This window comes from Lissotriton helveticus, chromosome 7 (genome assembly GCF_964261635.1).
Source record: "Lissotriton helveticus chromosome 7, aLisHel1.1, whole genome shotgun sequence".
Lineage (NCBI taxonomy): Eukaryota > Metazoa > Chordata > Amphibia > Caudata > Salamandridae > Lissotriton > Lissotriton helveticus.
The window spans coordinates 1670583944-1670608829 of NC_136068.1; positions in this window are offsets into that span (position 1 = coordinate 1670583944).

Sequence of the window (24886 nt, forward strand, 5' to 3'; positions counted from 1 at the left end):
CAGGTTACTAGAAAAAAGGGTAGCTTTCCTACTGATTACTGAGGACAGGGTATGCCGGAACTGCTCCCAGGCTGGTGGTTGTCAGCTGGGGACAAGATGGGCTAGGCCTGGACAAAACCTCCCCACTGCCCCGGGCTCACTCCTATAGCCCGCTGAGTGTCAAAGTGCGTGGCCTGGGCTCCATTGATCCTGGGCAGTCCTCCCCTGGGAGTCTGGTCCTGAGAGCTCTGGTCAGGTGCTTCTACCCTGGGCTCCCTCCAATGCCATGGGCCCGAGTGCGCGTTCCCCAGCTTAGCTGGGTTCAGGAGCATAGGCCGGGCCCTTGGTGGCCCGACGCAGGCTTGTGGAGGCCTCTGTCGCGTGACTGAGCCCAGTACCGCTAGGTGGGCCCAGGGATGGGTGAAGCTCCACCATAGGCCCAGGTTGGAGGTCTGCTGAGCACCCCCATTCTCAGCCCCAGGCCTGAGGCCCAGCTAGAGTCTCTGAGCCCCCGGGACGCAGAGCCACCAAGCCATGCCCGGTCCAATTCCAGAACTCTGGTGAAGACTTGGGGTGGCCAGAATGGGGTCCTATTGATCGTGCCTTGCTCCTCTTCCATCTGGTCATCCGTAATGCTTTACAATGGGGCGACCTCTGGATTACTAGAGACAGGACAAGCTGGTGCCGCTCCCGGGCTGGGGAGTCTCAGCCAGGGAGAAGATGGGCTGGGCCAGGGCAACACCTCCCTACGGCACGGGGCTCCCTCCTCTAGCCCGCCATGCTGCAAAGTGCCTGGAACAGGCTCCATCGGTACTGGGCAGACCTTCCCTGGGCGTCTGGGCCCGAGAGTTCTGGCCAGGTGCTCCATACCTGAGCTCCATACCACACCCTGGGCCCAGGTGGGCTCCCTGTACGGCTTGGCACAGGACTGATGGGCAGGCCCATGGATGGGTTAAGTTTCGCCACGGGCCTGGGTCAGAGGCGCACTGGGGACCCCCATTCTCAGCCGCGGGCATGAGGCTCAGCTCAGGTCTCTGAGCCCCTGGGATGCAGAGAGCCCAAAGGACGCAGAGACCCAAAGCCATGCATGGGCAGGCAGGAGCTCTCTGGTCAAGGCTCAGGGCAGGAAGATTGGTGTCCTTCTAGCCCAGCGATCTGGTCGCACCTTTTCCCTCAGCCATCTGGTCGCACTCACTGATTTCCAATGGGGCGACCAGATAGCCGAGCTGGCCTGGAAGTCCAATGAGGGCTCACCCATTTCTCAGATCCCAGCCAGTGTTCCAGGAGGTCAGACATCCCCGTGCCCTGGGTCCCCTCCATCATTCGTTGTGCACAGGTTAGCAGAAAGAAGTGTAGCTTTCCTCCAGTTTACTAAGGACATGGTATGCCGGAACTGCTCTTACCTGGCAGTTCTCAGCAGGGACCAGATGGGCAAGGCCCGGGAAACACCTACCCACTCCCCAGTACTACCTCCTTCTGTCGGCCGCTCAGCAAAGTGCCCGGGACGGGCTTCATCAGTCTTGGGCAGTCTTCCCTTGGCTATCAGGGCCCGAGAGATCTGGCCGGGTGCTCCAACCCCGGGCCCTGTCCTATGCCCTGGGGCAGGAATGTGCCTTCCCAGCTTGGCTGGGATAGTAGCAAAGGCTAGGGTCCTTGGTGGCCCGACGCGAAATGGTAGAGCTATATCTTCTATTTACTTTCTGAGTGCTTCTAATCATTTATCTCTTCTACTGTCTAATGGTTGTTGCAGCTCATCTATTCTACACTAGAATAACATCTGTTTAATACATCTTTGTTGACAAATGCCAACTATGTTTATTCTGATCTCTGAGACAAACTAAGTAAGCATGAGTGACTGAGCGAAAGATAGTATATTGTTTCCACGATTCTGAGGGATCAGGGTTGTCATGTTCTGAGGTTGCCAAGAACTATTGTCTCCCCGATATAAGGAGACTCTAGTGGCACTGTGAGCTAGCTGATACCGACAGGCTACCATATCCGCTGGGGTTACACAGAACCAATCTGCCATCAATCCCACAGTTCATGTTATCCAAACGCGCAGATCCTGTATAGAGTATATAGGAACTACACAACATGGAGCTGTCAACGTTGGTTGGAGACTTATTTAACAGTAGAATATGAGTAGTTCAGTCGTGCTATTCTCAGAGACCCCTACTCATAAAACACCAGACACGTCTGGAGTGGGTGTGCACAAACTCCGCCACAGCTGAGTAGGCGAAAAATACTATTTATTGTCTGATGGTTCCTCAAGTTTAAATGAAACACTGTTCCTGAAATTGAGCATAAGTATGGTATCTTGCTGCCCTTGAAAGGTTATTTAGTGTTCTAAAACCAATGGCTAACGAGGAGTTAGACCAACTGCAACAAGCACTGCCCCTCTCTGAGGACCAAGATGGCCACCGATTAGGAGCTCCCTCGCGAGCTCCTGGGTGGGGGAATACCAAATCGGTATTAATCCCCTGTATACCTACCCTTCCTACCCTCTGAGCACAACCAATTTAAACATCTTCTAACTGCGAATCCCGGAGTGTAACTGGAAAACTGTAACTTGAAATGGAAAGAAGTTATCACCTCAACTTACCACAGGACTCGACGACAACCAGCCAGACTTCCTCACATCCTGGCCTTCGTCTTGACTCTCTCGGGCCCGGACCGACTTCAGCTCCCGCGATCTTGTGGCTGAATTGCCTATCGTGCGGTAGATTCTTGCTGCCTGAATTTGCTGGGACTGGTTCTCTGGGATCCTCTCCACGCCCTGGCAGGGGTCTTGGCTCTCAGGACAGCGTTCACGTCCCCCCAGGACCGGCAGCAGCGCCTCGCATGCCCCGACCGTGGTGCGGTTGGCGCCCGCTGCTTGGGTCCTGTACAAGGACATATGTGGGACCTGACTCCTGGATCTTGTTATCCCAGGTCCCTGCGACTGCCACAGGGCCACTGCAACCTGGCGGGACCCTGTGGTAGATGGACGCCGCCGAGCGAGCGGGACCGGGTGTGAGAGCGCTGGTTCTGCGAGGCAGCCCCGGTCGCCTCCAGGGTCAGAGACTGTGCTGAGGGGATCCCGCTGCCACCCCCGGACGGGAGGCTTCTATGACTGCAGGAGGGCACGGTGTGGGCAACAATGGCAGGCTGTTTTTTGCTGGAACAAGGGTGCATTAACCGGGAGAGTTGGAGGCATAACAGCAGACCTCAGACCATCGCGCAATACTGCTGCAATCACCGGTCGGCTAATCGCTCGCCGAGTACCCCGACAATAACCAGGAGCCAGGAGTCCGGGAGGTGAGGAAGCAGGGGGGAAGGCGACTGCCACTGGAGGAGTTCTGGGCATCCGTGTGAAATACTGCAGGAGTCACGTTTACTAGAGGGCTCACCGGCTGAGTGATGCATCAAACCTGTGGGGGTGAGTAAGCTGCAGGGGGGCCCGGGACTCATCAGTACTGGTTTCTAGCCGTTGTAGTGCAAGGGGACCACAAATCTGGTCACAGGGAGGCAGAAACGGCACTCATACGGGCCCACCTGACCCCAAGATGGAGGATGGGTCTCCCCACATGGGAGACAATGCAGGAGGTTTCCCTGAAGCTATTGAAGGGACATGGGAAGAATAATGAGGCACTCTGAAAGGTCCTGGGAAGACTTGAGGACACTCCAAGTTCAGTGAGTCATCGGAGCACACAGCCTATGCCTGACCCTAAGATGGCCACCATGAGCTGCTTTCGCCTTGGGAAGTGTGGGGTGCATATCTGGGGGCACACCTTTACTAACATGTCTGTCACCCACCAACACAAAAATTGATCCCCTGGCAATACGTGCATTGATACCCTGGCGCCCAAAAGCGAGCAACCTGCGGAGAGTCTAATTGAAGCATGGCCAAGCCCAAAAAACAAAAAAACAAAAAAAACTGTAGTATGCAGTAAGTATTCAGAGCCTACAGGGACACGAGAGACAACAAAGCTGCGATGTAGTCACCCCACACTGTGATTGGTCCTGAAATACTGCCTGTACCTACCAAAAATGACGGCCACAACAAATACTCCTGCGTCTCTCCTGACCTTTTCTCCCTACCTCCTACCCCTCTCCACTCTACTCCGCTTCGCTGTTACTGACCTTTGCCATCACCTTACCAGGCCCTTAGTCCCTACCCTGTTTACCTGTTTATCAATTTTCCCGCGTCAATTGAGATCTAGCTATTTTGTCTGATGCCCGATGGAGCTACCTGGTTTACCTATAGGGGAGACAGGCCGGGAATTCCCTTTTTGGACGTCATCTACCCAGTCGGACTCTAGACAGACTTCCTTTCGTCTCTCCTGTCGTCTCTTCCCACATCCACCCTCTATTTATATCTCTCCATCCCTCCTCTCTCAATGTATTGAGACTGAACTGTATTTTGTCTGATGCCCAATGGAGCTACCTGGTTTAGCTATAGGGGAGATGGACTGTGGATTCCCGCCTCAGTCGTTACCTACCCAGTCGGTCTTTCGACAGACTTCCTTTTAGTCTCTCCTTGTTTGTCTTTTCCATTATCCTCCCTTTCTCACCTCCCCTGCCCCCTCCACTACTTTTCTCTTTCCTTTCTCTCCTCTCCTTATTGTATTGATTATTTTGTGATTCATTGTGTAATTGTTGATCTTTTCTGTAACATTGTTGATTCTCATGTTAAGCGCTCTGATACCTTCGAGTCTAGCCAGCGCTATATAAAACTCTTTAAATAAATAAATAAATAAGTAGATCAATAAATAAATAAATAAATAAGATGCAGATGCAATACAAATTGCAACGAATGTTATAAATACAGTCAGCCTGAAACTGCTTGAGCGTGGTTTATCATCTAGTGGTGGTTTAGTAGTTTTCGTGATTGAGGCGCCCGAATCAAACAGAACAGTGCTATTTTATTCATGGGTTACATTCCAAGCAGTAATTGCCTGTACAAAAACATTTCATTCTTACACTGAGGGTGATGCACCAGTGGAATATTGTCAGTTTGAGGACATTGAGGTTCCGCTCACGTACCAGGAGCACTTATACTGGTTTAAAGGTGCCCTACCCCACATAAAAAGAAGAAGAGTAAGACTCGGCCCGCTCGGAAGAGAAGGGCCAACATGGCAACTAAAAGCAGCCTAAACACCACATCCTGACATTGACACAATCCCACCAGGAGACTTACTCATACAACAAAAAGATGCAATTGAAATCTATAGAAACTTGACGCAATTCGTCATGAGGACATTTACAGTCTAACCAGCAATAGATTCAGCAAATGGAACTCAAACTCAGGGTACAGCAACTAAAATCACACCACAAGCATTGCACACAATGATGGGTAAAATGCCATCTAAACATGGACAAATGCCATTCTGGGTAGCTAGAGGCAGTAATCCTGAATACTACCCCATATGAAAAACACAGAACACTAACAATCTGCTTGCCCATAGGGATAATGCCAAAAGTAGAGGACGGTACCACTTGGGGTACAGTCTTTGCTGCCATTTATACCGTAACACATGGTATCCTGTCATTAGCAGTAGTACCAGTTGTATTGAGACAAATACAAAACGAGTATGGAGCAAGGCCTACTCTGAACTTAGGGATGTAGTTACTACTAACTATGCCCAGGTATCTGCCATCAGATTAGCTAATATTAAAGGGGATGCAGCTGCTATGGCCATGTGCCAACACCTAAGGGAGTCCTTTAGGACGTAAATGCAAACTACTCAAAATAATACAAAATTCATATGCAGAATTAGGCAGAGACAGTTTGGGTGGGAAAGCTTGAAAACCACACCTGATGGGCAGTCCTGAAAAGGACACTTCCAAGCAGACACCTGCTTCAACTAAGAAGAAGTGGGACAATAAAAAACAGCAAAACTTTAAAGGAAATAGATCTCAATCCAGAGGTAGATCTCCTCCATAGAAGCCCTCCGAAAAGAGGTACAACCTTAGGAATAGGGATAATATTAGGAAACCTGACAGGTATCAGGATACTGAAACACTTTCCTCTTGTTCCTTTCAGGGTTCATCGAAAAACTCTGAGAGAGAAGGACAGCCAGACAGACAAGAAGAAAGTGCAAAGTCTAGAGACAAGCAGCACGCTCAGGATTACATTTCTAAAACTGAAGAAAAACCATAGCAAAAGCCACAGTTCAAAAAGAAGAAGATTGCAGGTCTATAGATCTGACATGCCCAGAATTCTGCAGACTTAACTACTGAATGGGCTCTGACAGTGAAATACATTGCGGCAGAAATAACAATAGCTCACCAGAACCTGATGGAATTTCTGGCGACAGTGGACTTGAATGCTCATATCTGGATAGAAACACCTAATACTAGGGTAAGTGTCCCACACAAAGTATATGAAATAACACTCCAGATGGAGGGGGACACATGTAGAACATTGAGAGGTCTCTTTTGGGGGACCCTAGTGTTTGGCTATGCCATTTTGTTATCTGATCAAGATTGGCCACCAGCATTTGTCATAGATTGCCCTAAAGGAGAATCGGTAATCATGCCAGCATTCACAGACAATATTCTCAGGCACTTGCAGCAAAATTATGCGTAGGAGCGGGTGATAGCCCAGGCTCCGGCATGATACAAAAACCATGATAAGGATTCAACCCACTACATCATTCCTTCAAAAACTACTCCAACTGCACAGAGGCAGTATCCAATAAAGTGAGAAGCTAACAAAAAAGGTCAAGGAGATCTTAGATCAACTTGAATATCAGAGGGTGATTGAAACTTGCACCTCATCAATGAACAATCCTTTGTTTCCTGTTAGGAAACCAGACATTTCATATTGTCTAGTTTTAAATTAAAGACATTTAAACACTTGCACTAAGAAAGATGTTTGCAGTCCAAAATGCACACAGTGCTGCATTAGTGAATAACATTATGCAGATAAATTATAACACAACACTTGATACCTCAAATGGATTTTCTGCCAAAATATAGCACCTGAAAGCAGGTATCTAACAGCCTTCTTAGCGCTAGGGACTCGGAGGCAATTTGGTCGATTCCCCCAAGGGCATAAGAACAGCCTGGGGTTGTTTTCTGCGAGAGTAACTAAGTTACTTCAAAATTTGGATAAAGAGGCATTGTCCTATGTGGATGATATTTATCTAATGGACCTGGTTTGTACTATTGTCTCCTGGTCAGATAATTTCATATCCTACTTTTCTTGGGAAGTATCTAATGCAGAGACATTGGTGCGCTGCTACCGGAAGCCAGCTTTGAGGAAAATTGACCCTCTTGAATTCAAGCTGGCCTTGGAATCCTGTAGGCACATTCTGCTCGGGGAGCTTGGGGAGGGCTTGTCGGGTTTTTTGGCTGGGTGTCCCGGGCAGTTAACACAGTGGCCTCCCACCGGCCCGTCAAGCTGGCTAGGGAATCTTCCTCTAAACTCTGGTTTAATTTGACCCTTAATGCTGCAAAGCATGATAATAATAATAATAATAATCCACATTTGTAAAGCGCACAATCACCCGTAAGGGTCTCTAGGCGCTAGGGGCCGTCGGGAAGATTAAGCAAGCTATTGCCCAGATTCACATGGTGCTGGGCTAACCTGCCGCCGGAGCCGGGGATCGAACCGTGATCCCCAGATTCCAGCGTCAGTCGCCCTGGCCGCGGCGCCACACCTCTCCCCTATACATGACTGTAAGATTCTTGGGCGGGCTTGGCACAGGAGCGGTTATTGCCCAGCAGCAAAGCAGAAGCTCAGAGACATGCAAAAAATATATTATGAAACCATTGTACTGGCTAAAGGGAAATTCTGTGCAGCCCACATCAAATCTGCCAGTAACAACTCCAAAGAAGTTGTTGCCATAAGTCAGAGCTTCACGTCCCCATTGGCCCAAGTAAGTGTGACTCCATCTTCACCTGCCTGGTGTAACACTCTCTCCTGCTTCTTTAGGGATAAGATTCAGGCTATCCAGGTGGTGTTCCCACCCTGCGATTGTTGTAGTTGGGGATCTCCGGTGGTGCAAGCTGCTGCTTCCTTTCACTCACTGTCGGTATTCAGACTGGTTGACCCTTTAGAATCTCTCAAAATTCTCAAGGGGCTTAAGTCTGGTTCGCCCTTGGACCCATGTTCGTCCAGGATCCTGGCAGCAGGGGCTGCGAGCATGAACCTAGAAGTGAACTCCATTATTAACATGTCTCTCCAGACAGCTGTTGCACCTCAGGTTTGGAAGCAGGTGAAGATCCTGCCACTCCTTAAAAAGCCTTCTTTGGACCCCCTTAGCCCATGGAACTATCGGCTTATATCCCTCCTTCTGGCACTGTCAAGGTAAGCAAGAATGTAGGCAATAAACAGCTTAGTGAGTTTGTGGAAAGAGAGGTACTCCTGCACCCAGCCCAATCAGGATTTCGAGCTTCTCATAGCACTGAGTCTGTTTTAGTGGAGTTGTCGGAAGCCATTAGGGAGCGTCTTGACGCCGGGGGGAGAGCGGCATTAGTTTTGCTGGATCTCTTGGTGGCATTTGAAATGGTCCCACATGCACTTCTTCGGGCACGACTGGCAGGGATTGGTGTGTCTGGGGCCCTCTGGGGTTGGCTTAGGTCTAACCTGGAGGAGCGTGCTGAGCAGATTTGGCTCCCTTCGTCCTCTTCCTCCCCTCAGTAAGTTTGTACTGGAGTTCTGAAGGGTTCTTCCCTTAGCCCTCTCCTCTTCAATATATATGTCACTCCCTTGATATAGCTGGCAGAGGAGGTTGGAGCCAAAGGGATGGCCTATGTGGATGATACCTAGCTGCTCTTTAACTGGGACAAAGTAACAGACTCTGTTTCAGTGGCACAACATTGCTTAGCCTCTATTTTTCAATGGCTGGCGGATGCACATCTCAAGTGTAATGAACAAAAGTCTGAGATCCTTTTATTTGGTAAATTCTCTCCCAATTTCCGAGAGCAGCTGTGGTCGCCTAAATTTCCACTGCCCTCCACCACAGGAAAGCCTGTTAAAAACTTGGGAGTATGGTTCAATGAGAGTCTTTCTTTCTCAACACATATTAAGAAACTGGCCTGCTGCTGCTTCGGCCTTCTCAAGACTCTCAGAATTTTTTTTCCTCTTCTACCTCAGGCAGCGAGGGAAACAGTTACGTGTGCTCTGATTCTGTTGCGGCTGGATTACGCCAATGCCCTTTATGCTGGTATTCCTGGCTCCCTGTTAAAAAGGCTACAGGTGGTTCAGAATGCTGTGGCCAGACTGCTATTGGGCTTTTCGACGAGGAACAGTGTTCACCATCAGCTGCGATCTCTCCATTGGCTTTCGTGGTGGACAGAGTTAAATTTCAATCATTGGTTCTGGCCCACTGTTCTCTCCACTGGTGCGGCCCTCTCTATCTGCAGATACGCTTTTCTTTTTATGTCCCTTTGTGAGCCCTTTGATCCATGTCCCTTTGCTTTGCCCAGGTCCCTCGCTTCAAGTATCAAAAAGCTTGGGGGTAGCTCCTTTGCTTTGAAGGCCGCTGTGGCCTGGAATGCCCTCCCTCTTGCCCTGCAGTCTATTCAGGATCCAGCTGTGTTTAAAAGAAAATTGAAGACTCACTTCTTGCCTGATAGTCTCTCTCCATACCTCTTTGGCTTTTTACTGCGACACTCATTAGTATCCATGCGCCCTATAAATATATGTAACATAACATAACATATAATGGACAATGACCTAGAGGAACACTTTAACAGAGTGAATACCATGGTTTTGGGATCTGAGTGCTAAAATTCAACTTAGAAAAATTGAATATTGCACACCTCAATGTCCTGTTTTTAGGATATGAGCTTTCAAGTGAAGGGAAGAGCCTGTCAGCCAATTTTGTAGAAAAGTGTGCACTGTTCCAACCTCCAAAATCACTGAAAAATATACAGTCAATTCTAGGTTTCCTACATTTTGGTAGAACATACATTTTAGATTACGCAGAAAGACTAAAACCTTTGTACGACTTAATGAAACCTGATTTTTCAGTAAGACATTGGATACAGGAACACACAGATACACTTCATTCCATACAAGCTTATGTGACAGCTTCCAAACACTTACAGAAATGTCTAAACGTGCCAACCTGGTAATCTGTATAATTGCGGGTCAATCAGGGTACACCTATCTAACATATAATGAAGGTAAAACAGTACCATTTGCATACGAATCACATTTGCACACAAATGCTGAGATGCGTTTCGCATCTACAGAAAAGATTCTGACAGTAGTACAGACTGCTGTATGAGAAAAAGAGCACTGGCTCAGGGGAAAGAAATAATAGTAATTCAGTTCCTGCCTCATAGGCTGCGACAAAGGCAAGAGTTCCTAACTCTAAAGCCTTACATCCGAGATGGATACAAAGGGCTAATTCTCTCACTGCAACAGATGTAGTATACAGGTACGACACAAATGTAACCCTTTTGGTGCGTACGATGTCCGGGAGCCGTCGCCCGCAACGGTGCTTGTGTGCACAGGAAGGCTCCTGGCCGTCCTGTCACATTTCACCGGAAAGTCTTCTGGTGCAGGCAGCAGTGGGATTTATTTTTCTTTGCCAAAGGCTCGGGAGCTGGGGAAGAGATTCTTCAACTCCAGAGGCACCCGTGGTTTCTACAAAATGAGGATCAGCGCACACGTCGTCCTGACGTTATTTCATAGAAGCCAAAACTGATATGAGCGTTTAGGCTCATTTCAGTTTCACTTTCTATGTGCTCAGGGGGTTATCCCGGCCCCCTGAACACGTAGAAAGACAGGAGAGGTATCATAGGAAAGGGGAGAATCTCCCCTTTCCAATGGTATTCCTCCCCAGGAGGGCAATCCCCAAGCAGGGATCCACCTTTAGAAACTAGGGAGGGGGAGCGGCCCCTTGGGCAAGGACGTTTTCTCCCCCCAAAAAATATTGGCCAAATTCAGTCTTCATGTCGGCAGTAGCCCCCAATCTGACCCGCAGGGGGGCAGAAAGCCCAGTGGACGCCAGGGATTTTGTTTTGTGGCAATTTCAATGAGGGTGGGAGTTGCCCAAAACCACAACTACAGCCTTTTTGCCTTCTCTTTTTTTTCACGCGAAATTTGGTTGAACAGAACAGTGAGTCGAGATACTTAGGATGACATGGGGGCATTATGATTTACAGAGGACCTATTGGGAGTATTGCCTATCATAGTATACACCCCTATCGCGGAACCGAGTACTAACATTGAAGGAAAAGGAAGATACATACAGAATTTACGTTGGTTAAAGAATTTTTGGGATTCACATCGTGTCCAAGTCACGTCCCCTCTTTTCCGTTTTTGTTGCTACATGCACAGGATACTTGTACTACCAAGCATATATGCATGTCTATTTATTCATCTGGAAACCAGTGTGATTAGAGTTAATCTGAAAACCTGCCCTGAGGAAGCCCGCAACAGGCGAAACGCGTTGACTGATTCTTGGCTGTTTCTTTGATCATCCTATGTTGAGAATATTGGCTGTCTATTTTATCATTGTGTCAAGAAGACATATTAAAACAGGACTTTTTCATACCAATGAAGGACACGTGTTGCGTTTTGATGTATTGATACATTATATAATCATTTCCATTGCTGCCTTTTCATTTGCTTGTAGCCTTTTTGCCTCCCTGGGTGGCAGATGGGGGCAGTTGTCCCCAATCTGCCCCCCGTGGGGTAGAAAGCCCACTAGACACCAGGGATTTTTTGAGGGACAATTTTATTTAGGGTGAGCACTGCCCAAAATGGGCATGCCAATGCCCCCAGTCCCCACCAAATTTACAGCCTTTCTGCCCCCCTGGTGGGCAGATGGGGGCAGTAGCCTCCAATCTGCCACCTGGGGGCAAAAAGCCTAGACGCCAGGGAATTTTTTGCCAATTTGAATAAGGAGTGGGGGCTGCCCAAAAGGGGCATGCCAATACTCCCACCCCCTGCCTGCAAAAATTCCAGTCTTTCTGCCCACCTTGTGGGGCATATGAGGGCAGTAGCCCCAATCTGCCCCTCGTGGGGGCAGAAAGTCCACTAGAAACCAGGGATATTTTTTGTATTCATGTAGGGGTGGGTGCTGCCCAAAATGGGCATGAAAATACCCCAACCCCTCAGAGAATATTAGTCTTTCTGCCCCCCCCGGGGGGCAGATGGGGGCGAGAAAGCCCACTAGGCGATTGCAATAACGCTGGCTATTTTTACACGTGGAGGGGTTCCCCAGAATGTGCATACCAATTCCCCACCACCCCCAAAAAAAACACAGTCTTTCTGCACCCCTTGAAGACCTATCGGTGCCACCCCCCCTCCCCCCTGATTCCCACCAGGGAGGCAGAAAGCCCACTAGGCAGAGACTTTATTTTAGCAATGTGCCAACCTGTGGATGTTGGGCCCTAGCGCAGTTGGCACATAGGGAATCCTATCAAACCTGTACATTTTTTAAAACTAGACACCAAGGGAAATACAGAATGGTGTGACTTGTCTGGCTCTCACCAGGTTCTGTTACCCAAAATCCCTTGCAAGCCTCAAACTTTGTAAAAAAAAATGTATATTTTCCCCACATTTTTGTGGTGGAAAGTTCTGGAATCTGCTTGGATCCACAAAATTCTATCCACCCTGTGTTCCCCAAAGCCTTCTGAGAAAGAGGGTACCTCCTTTGTGTGGGTAGACCTTGTACCCGTGACATGAAACGTCCCAAAACGCAACATGGACACACACCATTTTCACAGTGAAAACGGACCCTTTTTTGCAAAGTGCCTAGTTGTAGATTTTGAACCCTAGCTCTGCCGGCACCTAAAGAAACCTAGCATATCTATACATTTTCGAAAGCTAGACACCCAGAAGAATCCAGGATGGGGTGACTTCTCTGGCTATCAACAGGTTCTGGTACCCTGAATCCCTTGCAAACCTCAAAATGTGTTCCATAAAAACACATTTTCCTCACATTTCTGTGATGGAAAGTTCTGGAATCTGTGTGGATACACAAAAGCCCCCATTCCAGAAAGTCTTCCAAGAGAAATGGTACCTCACTTGTGTGGGTGGGTCAAGAATCCGCGACAGGCAAGGGCCCAAATCCTATTGAGGCGACTTCAAAATGAGCTATTACAAAACAACCTGGTTTTGCAAAGGAGGTTCCATGAGTTTATGGCCCTGGGATAGGCAGCCACCTAGGGAAACCTATCATACTCACACATTTATGAAAACTAGACACCCTGGAGAGTCCAGTAAGGTATGGCGTGCGTGGGTCCCCCAACATTTTCCTAACAAGAATGCCCTGCAAACCTCAAATGTAGATGAAAAAAATCACTTTTTCTCACAATTCTGTGTGGGAAATTTCTGAAATCTGCTATATCCACAAATTCCCTTCTACACAGCATTCCCCAGGTCTCCTGATAAAAATTGTCCCTTACTTGCAGGGGTGGGTCAAGTACCCGTGACAGGTAAGGGCCCAAAACCTATTGAGGCGACATCAAAATTACCTGTCACAAAACAACCTAGTTTTGTGAGGGGGGGGGGGTCCCATGAGTTTTTGATCCCGGGCTTGGCAGCAACCTAAGGAAACCTACCAAACCCACAAATTTCTGAAAACTAGACACCTGGGGTAGTCCAGCAAGGTGTGCCTTTTATGGGTGCCCCAACATTTCCCTACCCACAATCCCCTGCAAATTTTAAATTATGTTGAAAAAAACTATTTTTTTCTCACATTTCTGTGTGGGAAAGTTGAGGATCAACATGCTGACGCAAATGTTCTACCACCCAGCATTCCCCAAGGTCTCCCGATAAAAATGGTACCTCACATGTGTGGGTAGGCATAGTGGCTGCAACAGGAAATGGCCCAAATCGTACTGTGGAGACTTCAAAATTACCTATAACAAAACTAATTGGTTCGGGGGGAGGCACCTGGGGTTTTGGCCCCGGGCTTGCCGCCATCTAGAGACACCTACCAATCCCATACATTTCTGAAAACTAAACACCCTGGAGAGTCCAATGAGGTATGGTTGAGTGGATCCCCCAATGTCTCCCTACCCAGAATCTTCAACAAACCTCAAATTTAGCTGAAAAAACACATTATCCACATATTCTTGTGTGGAATAACTGTGGTGGCAAAAAAAATTTCCTACCCCACAGCGTTCTCCTTAGTGTCCCGAGTAAAATGTGTAGGTGTCTGTAGGAGAGTAGGATCTGCTTCTTATGGTTACCCCCACTTTTCGCTGATGTTTCACTGTTTTTCGACTTTAGTCTGGCTGGGTCCCTGCTATCCAGTACCCCAGCCTAGATGCTTCCTTACTAAATGTATTCTGTGTACTTTAGGTACGCTCCAGTTTGGTTACTGGGGTACCCTTATGAGTCCCTAGTATATGGTACCTTTAGGTACCAAGGGCATAGGTAGCCCAGAGGCCTACCAGGGGCTGCAGCATATATTCTGCCACCCATGGAAAGCCTTCCAAAAAGATACCACATAACTGCTACTGCAATCTGGGTAAGGTGGTGCATGCCCCCCTTGCTTAGATATAGGTTACCTATATCTGCCTTATATCACTACACATATAAACCTATGAGTCACCCCTAGGGCAGGCCTTATCAATCCTGAAGGGAGGGTGTTGGGTTTTGTGTTGGAGGGTGCCCAAGCATGAGCAGGGCCCCTCTGCAGTCTCCGGAATCTATTCTCTGGGGCTGTTCTGTGATGCAGCCAAACCATATACTCTTAAGTGCATTATAACCTCGCAGTAAATGCTAATTTTGGAATGGTTGCAAGGAAACATGTCGTGTTTGGTGTCAAACACTTTGGAATCATACCTCCTCACCAGTTCTGGCGGCGGGGGTATTATTCCACCCTTCTAGAGGCAGAGACATGTATACACTGGTACACCCAGTACCCGTTTAAAAGAGCCCTGGCATCACAAAATGGATGCCACAGACACAAGTATGGCCTCCTGCTGCTGGACGAAACTCCGGCAGGGGAGGCCTGGACAATAGGTTTCCTGTCACAGGGAGATGTAACCACCTCCTAGACTGGCTTTAGTGTATTGGGGCTAGGTGGGTGCACTCCCAAAGTGCTTTGAACTCTGCACCTGGTGACACATTTGGTGTCCCTGTGCATAGCCCAGTTCAAACCGGTTGCAGGGGCTACCAGCCCCTGCTCTGGCATGAAATTGGACAAAGGAAATGGGTGTAGCCAACCCTCTTTCTAAACCCTCCCATAGGTGGGTCCTCATAGTTAGTTCAACTCCTTCCTTGGGTATAAGAAAGAAGCCCCTGACTACAGGACTTTAGATTACACCTGGATGAAACTATGATACGGAAATCCCAGAACTTTGATGATCTACACGACTAGATGTCTGAAGAATCTCCCTTGGAGTAAGGGAGTTACTCCCCTGCTTGGCAGGCACCAAAGACGCGTCTGCCCTGTTTGCATCTCCGAAGCTCCTGCCGGACTCTGAAGTATTTGCAACCCAGCAGGTGGGTTTCCAGACTTCCCAGAGGCCTAACCAAGTCCCCAGCAAAGCTGTTGCCAAGGCTTGTTGTGTCCAATCCGGGCACAAACGCTGCAGCACTCGACATCCTTTGTTGGACAAAATTAAATCCAGCTCCTGGTCATCGTCAACACCTCCTAGTTCATGTGGCTGATGAGTCAAGCTTCCCCTCCCAGCAGCTGAAGCACTCGACATTTACATGGGTTTGCTCAAAGTCCTCTCCTAAGTGTCGTTAATCTTTACATTTCCAACTGCCACTTCCCCATAGAAAATAACATCAATTTGCGACTGTGTTCTCACACTGCATGCGTCCACCATGGGTCCACTGTGTCACTACCTTTGGTGGTTCCTTGTGGTCCCAGCGATTCTACAGGCTCTAGGGCTTGTGTCTAGTCAAGTTGTGGTTCTTATACCACTTTCTTAATATATGGTTTGGTTCGCCCCTAGGGCCTAATGTATATTATGCTAATTTACTGTGATATATTAAGTGTAACTTATGTGCTTTGACCCCTAGCCTCATAAAGAGACTAGTACGGTGTGTTTAGTAATACATACATATATTTTATATATATACCTGGTGTAGTTCTCCTTTCATTTAGCCATTCAAGAGATTATAGACTGGTAAAACAAGCTGCTTTACATTCCTTCAATACTTAGCCTGAAGGCTGCGCTCCATAGCTACCACTATGATAGCTTTCAAATAAGGTTGTCTTTAACCTATCACCTCTAAGGGGTTGTTTGAACTGGCACAAGGTTCCCACTATAACTAGTGAAGAAACCTGTGTAGGGTTTTAGTATTCAAAATAATGTGGCGCACATCAGGTAGCGGTAAGATAACAGAGAATGCAAAAAATACAAACGGTGCTACTTGGTCAAGGGAAACCCAAAACCCCTGAGAAAGAGTAGGTCATGACCCACCCTGTAAAATGTGAATACTTAGTCCAGAGCATACGTAAAGTTAATTGTTGTGACACATGTAATGTGTGAGTATCGCTGTCTTTGTAATGAAATAGCAAGAGTAAGGAAACAAGATCGACAAACAATAGTTGATTCTTTTGGTTTTATATATGATTGTGATCCTCCTTCAAGAGGAGATCCGAAGAAAATCCAGCCGACACGTGTTTCATCAGAGGGGTAGTTACCCGTGACTCTTCAGGGCTGAATTCGTTAAAAAACTGCAGTATCGGGGGACCGGTGATATTTCCAACCCGGTGCTAATCGGGGCAACAGGGGTTGTGAGAGGCCACTTGGGGCCGCTATGTACGGGTAGAACCAGTGAGGGTACACAAAGACAGACGGGTACTGCCGTCAAAATTACAAAATAAAGGCAGGCTGGACTGCAGCGAGGAGTGTCGTGAAACGAGTGCTGTGCTGTACCCATCTGAACCACGTGTCGGTTGGTTTTTCTTTGGATCTCCTCTTGAAGGAGGACCACAATCATACATAAAACCAAAAGAATCAACTATTGTTGTCAATCTTGTTTCCTTACTCTTGCTATTTCATTACAAAGACAGTGATATTCACACATTACATGTGTCACAACAATTAACTTTACGTGTGCTCTGGACTTAGTATTTACTATAACTAGTGGACAGCATATGCCAGGCCAATTTCTCACATTGGTGTGCAGCGGTTGGCACTCAAGCTTGCCATTGTTTTACCAGATAGTGACTAACTCAAAGCCACTAAAGGTACCTGAGGTATATATAATTCAAGCTTAAACTACAGTAAGTTCTACTGAACTTGGAGTTGTGTGTCAAGGGCTTAGCAGACGCTTTTTACAACTCAAGAGAGTTTAGTATGCAACACTAGAGTAGGTAGGTGCATACATCACACCACTCTATTGGTGTCTTCAAGGCCAGGAACCAGTGGGTCCCTGCTAGATGTAAGTAGGATTCTGGAATCTAATTATGACAAACTCCCCGTCTTGGATTTGAGAGCATTGTGTACTACTAGTAGATTAAAGACAGGAAAAAGTGCAAACACCCAACGCCTTACAGAGGTACTGCTGTTGGGAGACCTCAGAAACACCTCAGGGTCTGAAGGGGTAGGCAGAGTAGGTGGGGCAGCAGATGAGGAAAGGCCCAGGGGTAAAATTACCCAGGACCTGATCTCTGAAGCTGATCAGGAAGATGATAATGTTCTTAAACTGGTAGAGACAACTTCTCCTGGAGATGAGGAAGATGGCCATGATGGCCCTCTCTTTACTCCACCTGGGAGAGTTGGAGGTGTGCCTAGAATGTCAAGATCTCCTTCTCAGTTGTCTTTTCATTCTGACACATCAATGGGGACCTTTGTTTCTTCTCACAGAAGGGAATCCTCCCATGAGAGAAAAGAAAGGCTGCTCAAATATGAGGAAGTTCAGCTTAGAATCAGAAGAGAGCAGCTAGCCATAGACATGGAGTCCCTAGAGCTTCAGAAAACTAGAAAGAAGCTGCGGTTAGAGCCCCATGGTGGCAGCAACATCCCTAGTGGTAGAGAAAGATCTTATGACCATAGAAACCTCAGCAAGATTGTCCCTCACTACCAGATTGGGTATGACATACACAAATAGATTACTGCACTGGAAAGGGCCTGTAAGGTCGAGAGGGTCCCCCAGGACTAGTGGGCAGCAATCTTGTGACTCTCCTTTGCAGATACAGATGGAGATAAGCTCCTCACTGTTAGAGGGGAGGATGCTGATGATTACCAAGTCTTGAAGAGTGCACTGATTGAAGGGTTTGGCCTAACCACTGACAATACAGGATAAAGTTCAGAGATACCTAAAAGGCACAGAATCAAGCCAAGGTGGACTTTGTAGATTGTGCTACTAAGGCTCTGGAGGGTTGGTTACTTGGCAGTAAGGTGTGTGATTTCAAAGGATAGTACAGCCTAATTATGAGGGAGCAAATCCTTAATAATTGTCAAAATCAGCTGTTGCATCAGTACCTGGTGGACTCTGATCTGACCTCTCCCCAAGAATTGGGAAAGAAGGCAGACAGATGGGTCAGAACCCAAAGAAGCAAGGTTCAAAGAACTCTGACAATGGTAGGGAAAAGGGTAAAGACCAGAAGTCTTCTCAAGGTCCCCAAAAATCTGCATCTGGTGGGGAGTCCCAATCAAACAAATGAAAAGGCCAAAAGAAAGCATGGTGTAAAATCTGTAAACAGAAAATCCATTGGACTAGTGATTGTAATAAGTCCAAAGACTCAACTCCAGCCACCATTGCCCCGAAGGCAACTGTTTCCCCTAGTTCAGCTCCAAGTGGTGGTACTCAGAATAAGGGTGTAGCAGGGTTAACCCTGGGTTCTGAGATGGACTCTGGCTAGTAAATGTAAATGTAAATGTAGTAGTACTTGTATAGCGCACAAATCGACCCCATGAGGGTATCTCGGCGCTTGTACGCATACCGCTGTGGCACAGGGTCAGACTGATTTGCATATAGCCATGTCTGAACTGGGGTGGCAGAGTGGGCTAAAGAACGGTGATGGATTAAACCCAGATCTTTTGACTGGGTGTACGTGTTTGATTGATTCAGATGCTCTGTCCATCACCACCCCCTTTTGTACCGCTTTTGGCCGCCATAAGTGTGGCAGGGTATGCTCAGACGTGAGTCCCTTGCTCACTTTGCCACTGGATTCAAGCAAGCCGGGCTGAAGACGGCTGGAATGCCAGAAACCGGTCCTCGGAAGCTTGGTTCTGGTCCAGGGAAGGCATGGCTTGGCAGTTCGGGCTGGACTGATCCCATGAGGCACAGGGTCAGACTGATTTGCATATAGCCATGTCTGAACTGGGGTGGCAGAGTGGGCTAAAGAACGGTGATGGATTAAACCCAGATCTTTTGACTGGGTGTGAGTGTTTGATTGATTCAGATGCTCCGTCCATCACCACCCCCTTTTGAACCGGGTTGAGTTGGTGGCTTCAGATGCAGAATGGTTCCCCTTCGCACACTGGAGGCAGTTCCCTGGGTTCCCCAACGCTGGGCCAGATCAGCAGGCTGGCAGAGTCCCTAACCTAACTTGGAAAAGCAGTGCCTAGGCCCAGTCAGTCCCAGTGGTGTAGGTTCTTCCCCTAGGCCCAACCACCTAAACTCCTGCAGAGGTTCCCCCAGGTCCAGTGGGGCCCCAACTGACAGGCAGGTTTTCCTCCTTTCCCCTTATACCCCTAGGTCAGGTTACCCTCCTCTAAAGGCGGCAAAGCGTAACCCCTCCCCTAGTCTGGAAGGTTCCAGGAGTTTCTACATTCTAGGCTATGGACTAAAAAGGCGGGATGGCAGTGTTACTGTATCCTGATGTCCCAGCCTGCTCCTGACTACTAGTGTGTGTCTACAAAGGCCACTCCGCAGTAGCAGGGGCCTGTGGCAGCCATGTTGTTGGGAGAGAGCACCTGCACCTCAGCACTGTTTGGCAGTGGAAAGGAGCACAGAGAACTAGGTACAACAAAAGGATGGTGGGAAAAACAAGGCAAAAGGGCAAAAAAATGGGGTAAGACAGGTCTAACAGTCTGCTAGAATGATTGTCTGCATTAGAGGCGTCAGCCTAGTAGCTATCACCTTAGCCAATATCTTAGCATCAGTGTTTATTAGACACAACGGGCGATGGGAGTCCCATCTGTCTGGAAGCTTGATTATGAGCGACTCCCTGAGTGTGGGGAGTGATCTGCTTCTCGTGTGCGTCAGCATACATAGCCTGGAGATGCGGACTGAGCAGGTTCTCATATGTCTTATAGAATTTGTTTGTGAGTCCGTCGGGGCCTGGTGCTCTGCCATTTGGCAAGGATCTGACCGTTTCCTGGACCTCTGAGGTCGTCACTGGTTGCAACAGATATTCCCTATGAGTATCAGATAATGACACAAATGCTATGTCCTCTAGGTATGCTGTCAGTGCTTCCGTGTCTGTGGAAGTGGTCAATTTAATATTATTAAAGTTTATTTTTCAACTTTGGTTCATTACTTTGAAACCAGCCCGCCTCTACATATGGCGAATACGGCTGCCACTATTGGGACTATCATCCGAGCCACCTCTTCGCATTCCTGCATGTTTTCACGCTGAAGTTCCTTGTAGTTCACGTTATCTTCTGTATATACACTTTGCAGCATGACACCACTGTCCTCAGGTTTTGGGGTCTTTGTCTTCATCACTGCACACCTTTTTTCTGATTCTTACGCTGTCTTACAGTTCAACCCAGTTTCAGCTCCTAAGCCGCTTCTCTATAGCGCCACATAGTATTCTCTAATCACCTTTTGGCTTTACCTGTTACCACAGTCATTTGCACTTCCTCGTGCTTCCTCTGCCCGTTTTGCACATCTCTATTTTTATTTACTTTTTGCTCCTGAACAGCGATACATACTCTGTTCCCTTGGTTTTCTTACAGACTTTAACCCCTGAAGAAGAGCCTTTGCACGAAATGCATTGGGGACGCATTTGTTATTGAGTTCATGGATACACCCACGTTGGTTACTTGTTATCGTTATGGATATTATTCAACTTTGGATTCAAATGTATAAAATTGGAATGATTCAGCATATGAAGTAATATGATCTGAATACCAGCTGAAAATAAATTCCATATACACTGGAGAACATTTATTGAGCATCTAGTGATTAATTACACAGCGATTTCATCGCTTATGGAGGATTCGAGATTTTAATATTACACTGTGTAAGGTTCTTTCATCAGTTCTCTCCGAATTATGTCACAGGGGGGCTGCCTCACACAGGAGACCGATCTCCGGCCGATCCCCCGCCAGTCACCGCAGCTCCTCCCTCAAGGCAGAGTTGATGGCAGGAGCCCAGATCCACAGCACCGGCGAGGGCCCGCCTGCAGCAGCCTGATAGCGCCTCCAAAGCTGGGCGGGCCAGTCTCGTACTCACCAGCTCAGTCTCCGCCCACACTACGGGGCCGCGACTCCAGAAAATGCAGCGGCTGCTTCTTTCCGCAGCCCAGGATCAGACGATCCAAGGCGTACACAGCAGGGTGTGTTCCGGCAGGCCTGCTCCGGTCTCCACAAGCGGGACCCGCACCTCTGTCTTATTGCGGGGAGAAGCACTACAGGGAGGCCGCCATTTTCTTAGACTCCTCCAGACCGGTCCGCTGCGGCATTGCTCCTAATCCGCTCCGGTGAGTGATTTTTCCGGTATTCACCGGTGCCCTTTGTAGTCATGAAGGACAACCCCGCGGGTTATCACCCAACGTCCGGCGGAATGATGGGATTGTGAAGCATTGTTAAATCACGGGCAGCCGAGCAGCACTAGGGTACATCCATTTTGTCGTGGGCTCTCTAGTGCCCCTGGGATTAATATAGTTGGTCCCATGGATCCTCAGAGAGCCTCTGGGCACAGATTTATCCTGGTGGTGGGGGACCATGCCACTAGGTACCCAGAAGCCATTCCACTTAGGACCACCACAACTCTTGTGGTGGCAAGGGCCCTCTTGGGAGTATGGGTTTTCCTAAGGACGTAGTATCAGACAGAGGTACCAGCTTCATGTCTAGTTACTTGACTGCAATGTGGAAGGAGTGTGGGGCGAACTACAAATAATTCACCACACCCTATCACCCACAATGCATTGGTTTATTTGAATGATTCAACAACACCTTAAAGGGCACGATTAAAGGTCTCCCAGAAAAGCTTAGTCGCAGATGGAACATACTTTTGCCCTGCCTTTTAATTGCCTACAGGGAGGTTCCTCAAAAGGGGTTTGGTTAGAGCCCTTTTGAACTTTTGTTTGGACATCCTGTTAGGGGTCCACTGTGTCTGGTGATGGAGGGATGGGCGATACCCCTCAAAAACCCTAAACAGGACATAGTGGACTATGTACTTGGTCTCCACTCCAGGATGGCAGAGTATATGAAAAAGGCAACCAAAAACCTTGAGGCTAGCCAGGAATTACAAAAGGCCTGACATGACCAAAAGGATGTGCTGACTGTTTACCAGTCAGTGAATGGTGTAGCCTTGGCAGGCAGCCTCACTGCCCAGAAACAAGCTGATTGCATACAGGTGCTCAATCAGTATGGACATCTGTTTTCTCTGATTCCAAGTCAGACTACCTGGTGCGCACATGAAGTGGACACTGGGGACAGTCTGCCTGTTAAAAATAAGATTTACAGGCAACATGACCATGTTGTGATGTATTCCTATAGGTTCTGTATCGATCCCCCTATTCCTGACCCTGTTCTGGTTAATAATTAACTAGCAGCCATCCCACGGTGCAAAAACCGTTATCTGATTAAGCCACACCACGGCACAGGAACGCGTTATCTGATTAGGTCATAACGCTTGCCATCTAATTAGGCAAGCACTATTTCTCCAGCCCCTGATAAGGCATACGGAGTTCTCAAAACAAATCAAACCTATGACAACCTGGGAAAATCCCTACAGCCATTGTTTTGATTTCACCGAGATCTTCAGTAAAGAATGTGCTAACGACCAGTTCGTATGACATCCTTATTGACGTATCTATGTCCATCCTTACGTCAATCTCGGCACCTTACAGGTATAAATATTACCGACATTGCCTTAAGCAAACACACGCGGTGGTGACGAGATCGGAGCAGTGAGACTTGCCGAAGAGGCCAGCACAGAGCGGACCCCACTGGCGCTGCCCCGCCTTCCTGACGCGCTGAGAACGAGACGCTGCTTTCTCCTGCCGAGAAATCCAGCTCCGGCGCTTCCAAGCAGCCCTCGCAGGCAGCTGGAATATCAAGACCAGAGACGAGAGATACCAGCCCTCAACCATTCTAGATCTCAGGTACAGAACTGAATAACCCCTTGCAGAGAATTCTTGAGTCAGTCACTTGGCAAAACAAACTTAACTTAAACTGCTACTTATCTACTCCCGCCCACGTATTAGGCTTAGGTCAGGTACACCGGGGTAGGCGTAGCTAGAAGCACCAGTTGAGTACGATTAGTCAAATGTATATATGTATGTATCCATTTTATCCATTTTAAATATCTTATGGCTTAGAAACCATATCAATGCTTTTACAGTATTATTTTATAATTCTGCTTTTATTGTATGCACTTTACTTAACCATAAGTATTGCAATAATATCGATTCATTTCTCTTGTACGAGAAAAGAGACTGATCAATAAATAACATCTTTTATTGAACACGCCCGTCTCTTCCTTTTCTCTACAATCTGGTGAAACTAAGAATGCACTGAACTGACTGAGTAAAATAAGTTGTCTTTTGTTTTCACACGACTCTAGAGATACACTCTTGATTAGGGGAGAGCAAAGTTGTCATGTTCTATGGTTGTCAGAAACTAAATCCCTTCTTGTCTATCCAGGGAGGTTCAACTCCTCCTTGCCTATTCGAGAAAGTTTCTAGTGAACTCTGAGCTAGCTGGCAAACCCAAAACTTTAAGTCTAATATCGTCAGTAGAAGACCTAGTTAACCTCCGTCCTAGGTCTATACTATTGAAGGTATTATTCCAATGCGCAGAGCCTATTGGGATAATAGGAACTACACTACATGGCGCCCAACGTTTGGATAGGCGATAAAACTAACGCAAGACATTAGAGTAACTCAGTCGTGCTTTTTCACACAGAACCCTTTTTTTCCCATAATACTCCAAAGACGTCTGGAGTGGGTGAAAGGTCATATCCGCCAAACCTCGCAGGAGGAGACTCCTATGTATGGTTCTTGGTTTAGTCAACGTTGAAGGATACACTGTTCCAAAATATTGTGCATCTAATCTTTGTTTCCATAAGAAACCTGATCTGCAAACAAACGGAATAACCTTCTGGACAGTACAATGTCAGACAGTGAAGGAGAAAGAGAGACAGCTAGAATAGCAGCTACACTCTTAGCAGCTGATACTACTATGCAGGATAATGACCCGGATATAATACTCATCCCGGTCAACATAAGAAAATCTATAACTTTAAAACTTATAAAAATGGACTGACATCGAGAGGTGGTACAGTCATATTCGTAATTGAGGCACACGAATATCGGCAGACAGAGGTGTTCTATTCATGGATAAATTTTCCAGCAGCAAACGCTGTAACAAAGGACTTCCACTATTACAAAATAGAGGAACCTCCTGATGAGTACACTCCTTTCGAGGAGGTGGAAGTACCACTCAAATTCCAAGAGCACCTGCTCTTGTTTAATGGCGCCCTAAAACATAATAATCACATCACCAGGCTCGGTCCACTAGGTAGACCAGGAGCAACGTGGCCGGTCCTAGCCGGATACACACCACATCCAGACATTGAAGAAATGCCTGAAGCAGAGCTTTTAATACAGCTAAAACAATTAATAAAAATACATAGACAATTAGTCCAATATGTAATGCGGACTTCTACTGTCCAACCAGTAACCAAAATTCCACAGCTGACCCCTCAACAGGGGAACACAAATAAAATTACACCACAGAACATACAGTCCTGTCTAGGTAAAGTACCCGCAAAACGGGAACAAATACCTTTCTGGGTAGCACAAAAAATCACTCAAATAGAGGCGGTGTTTCCGGACACCACCCCGGTAGAAAAACACAGGAT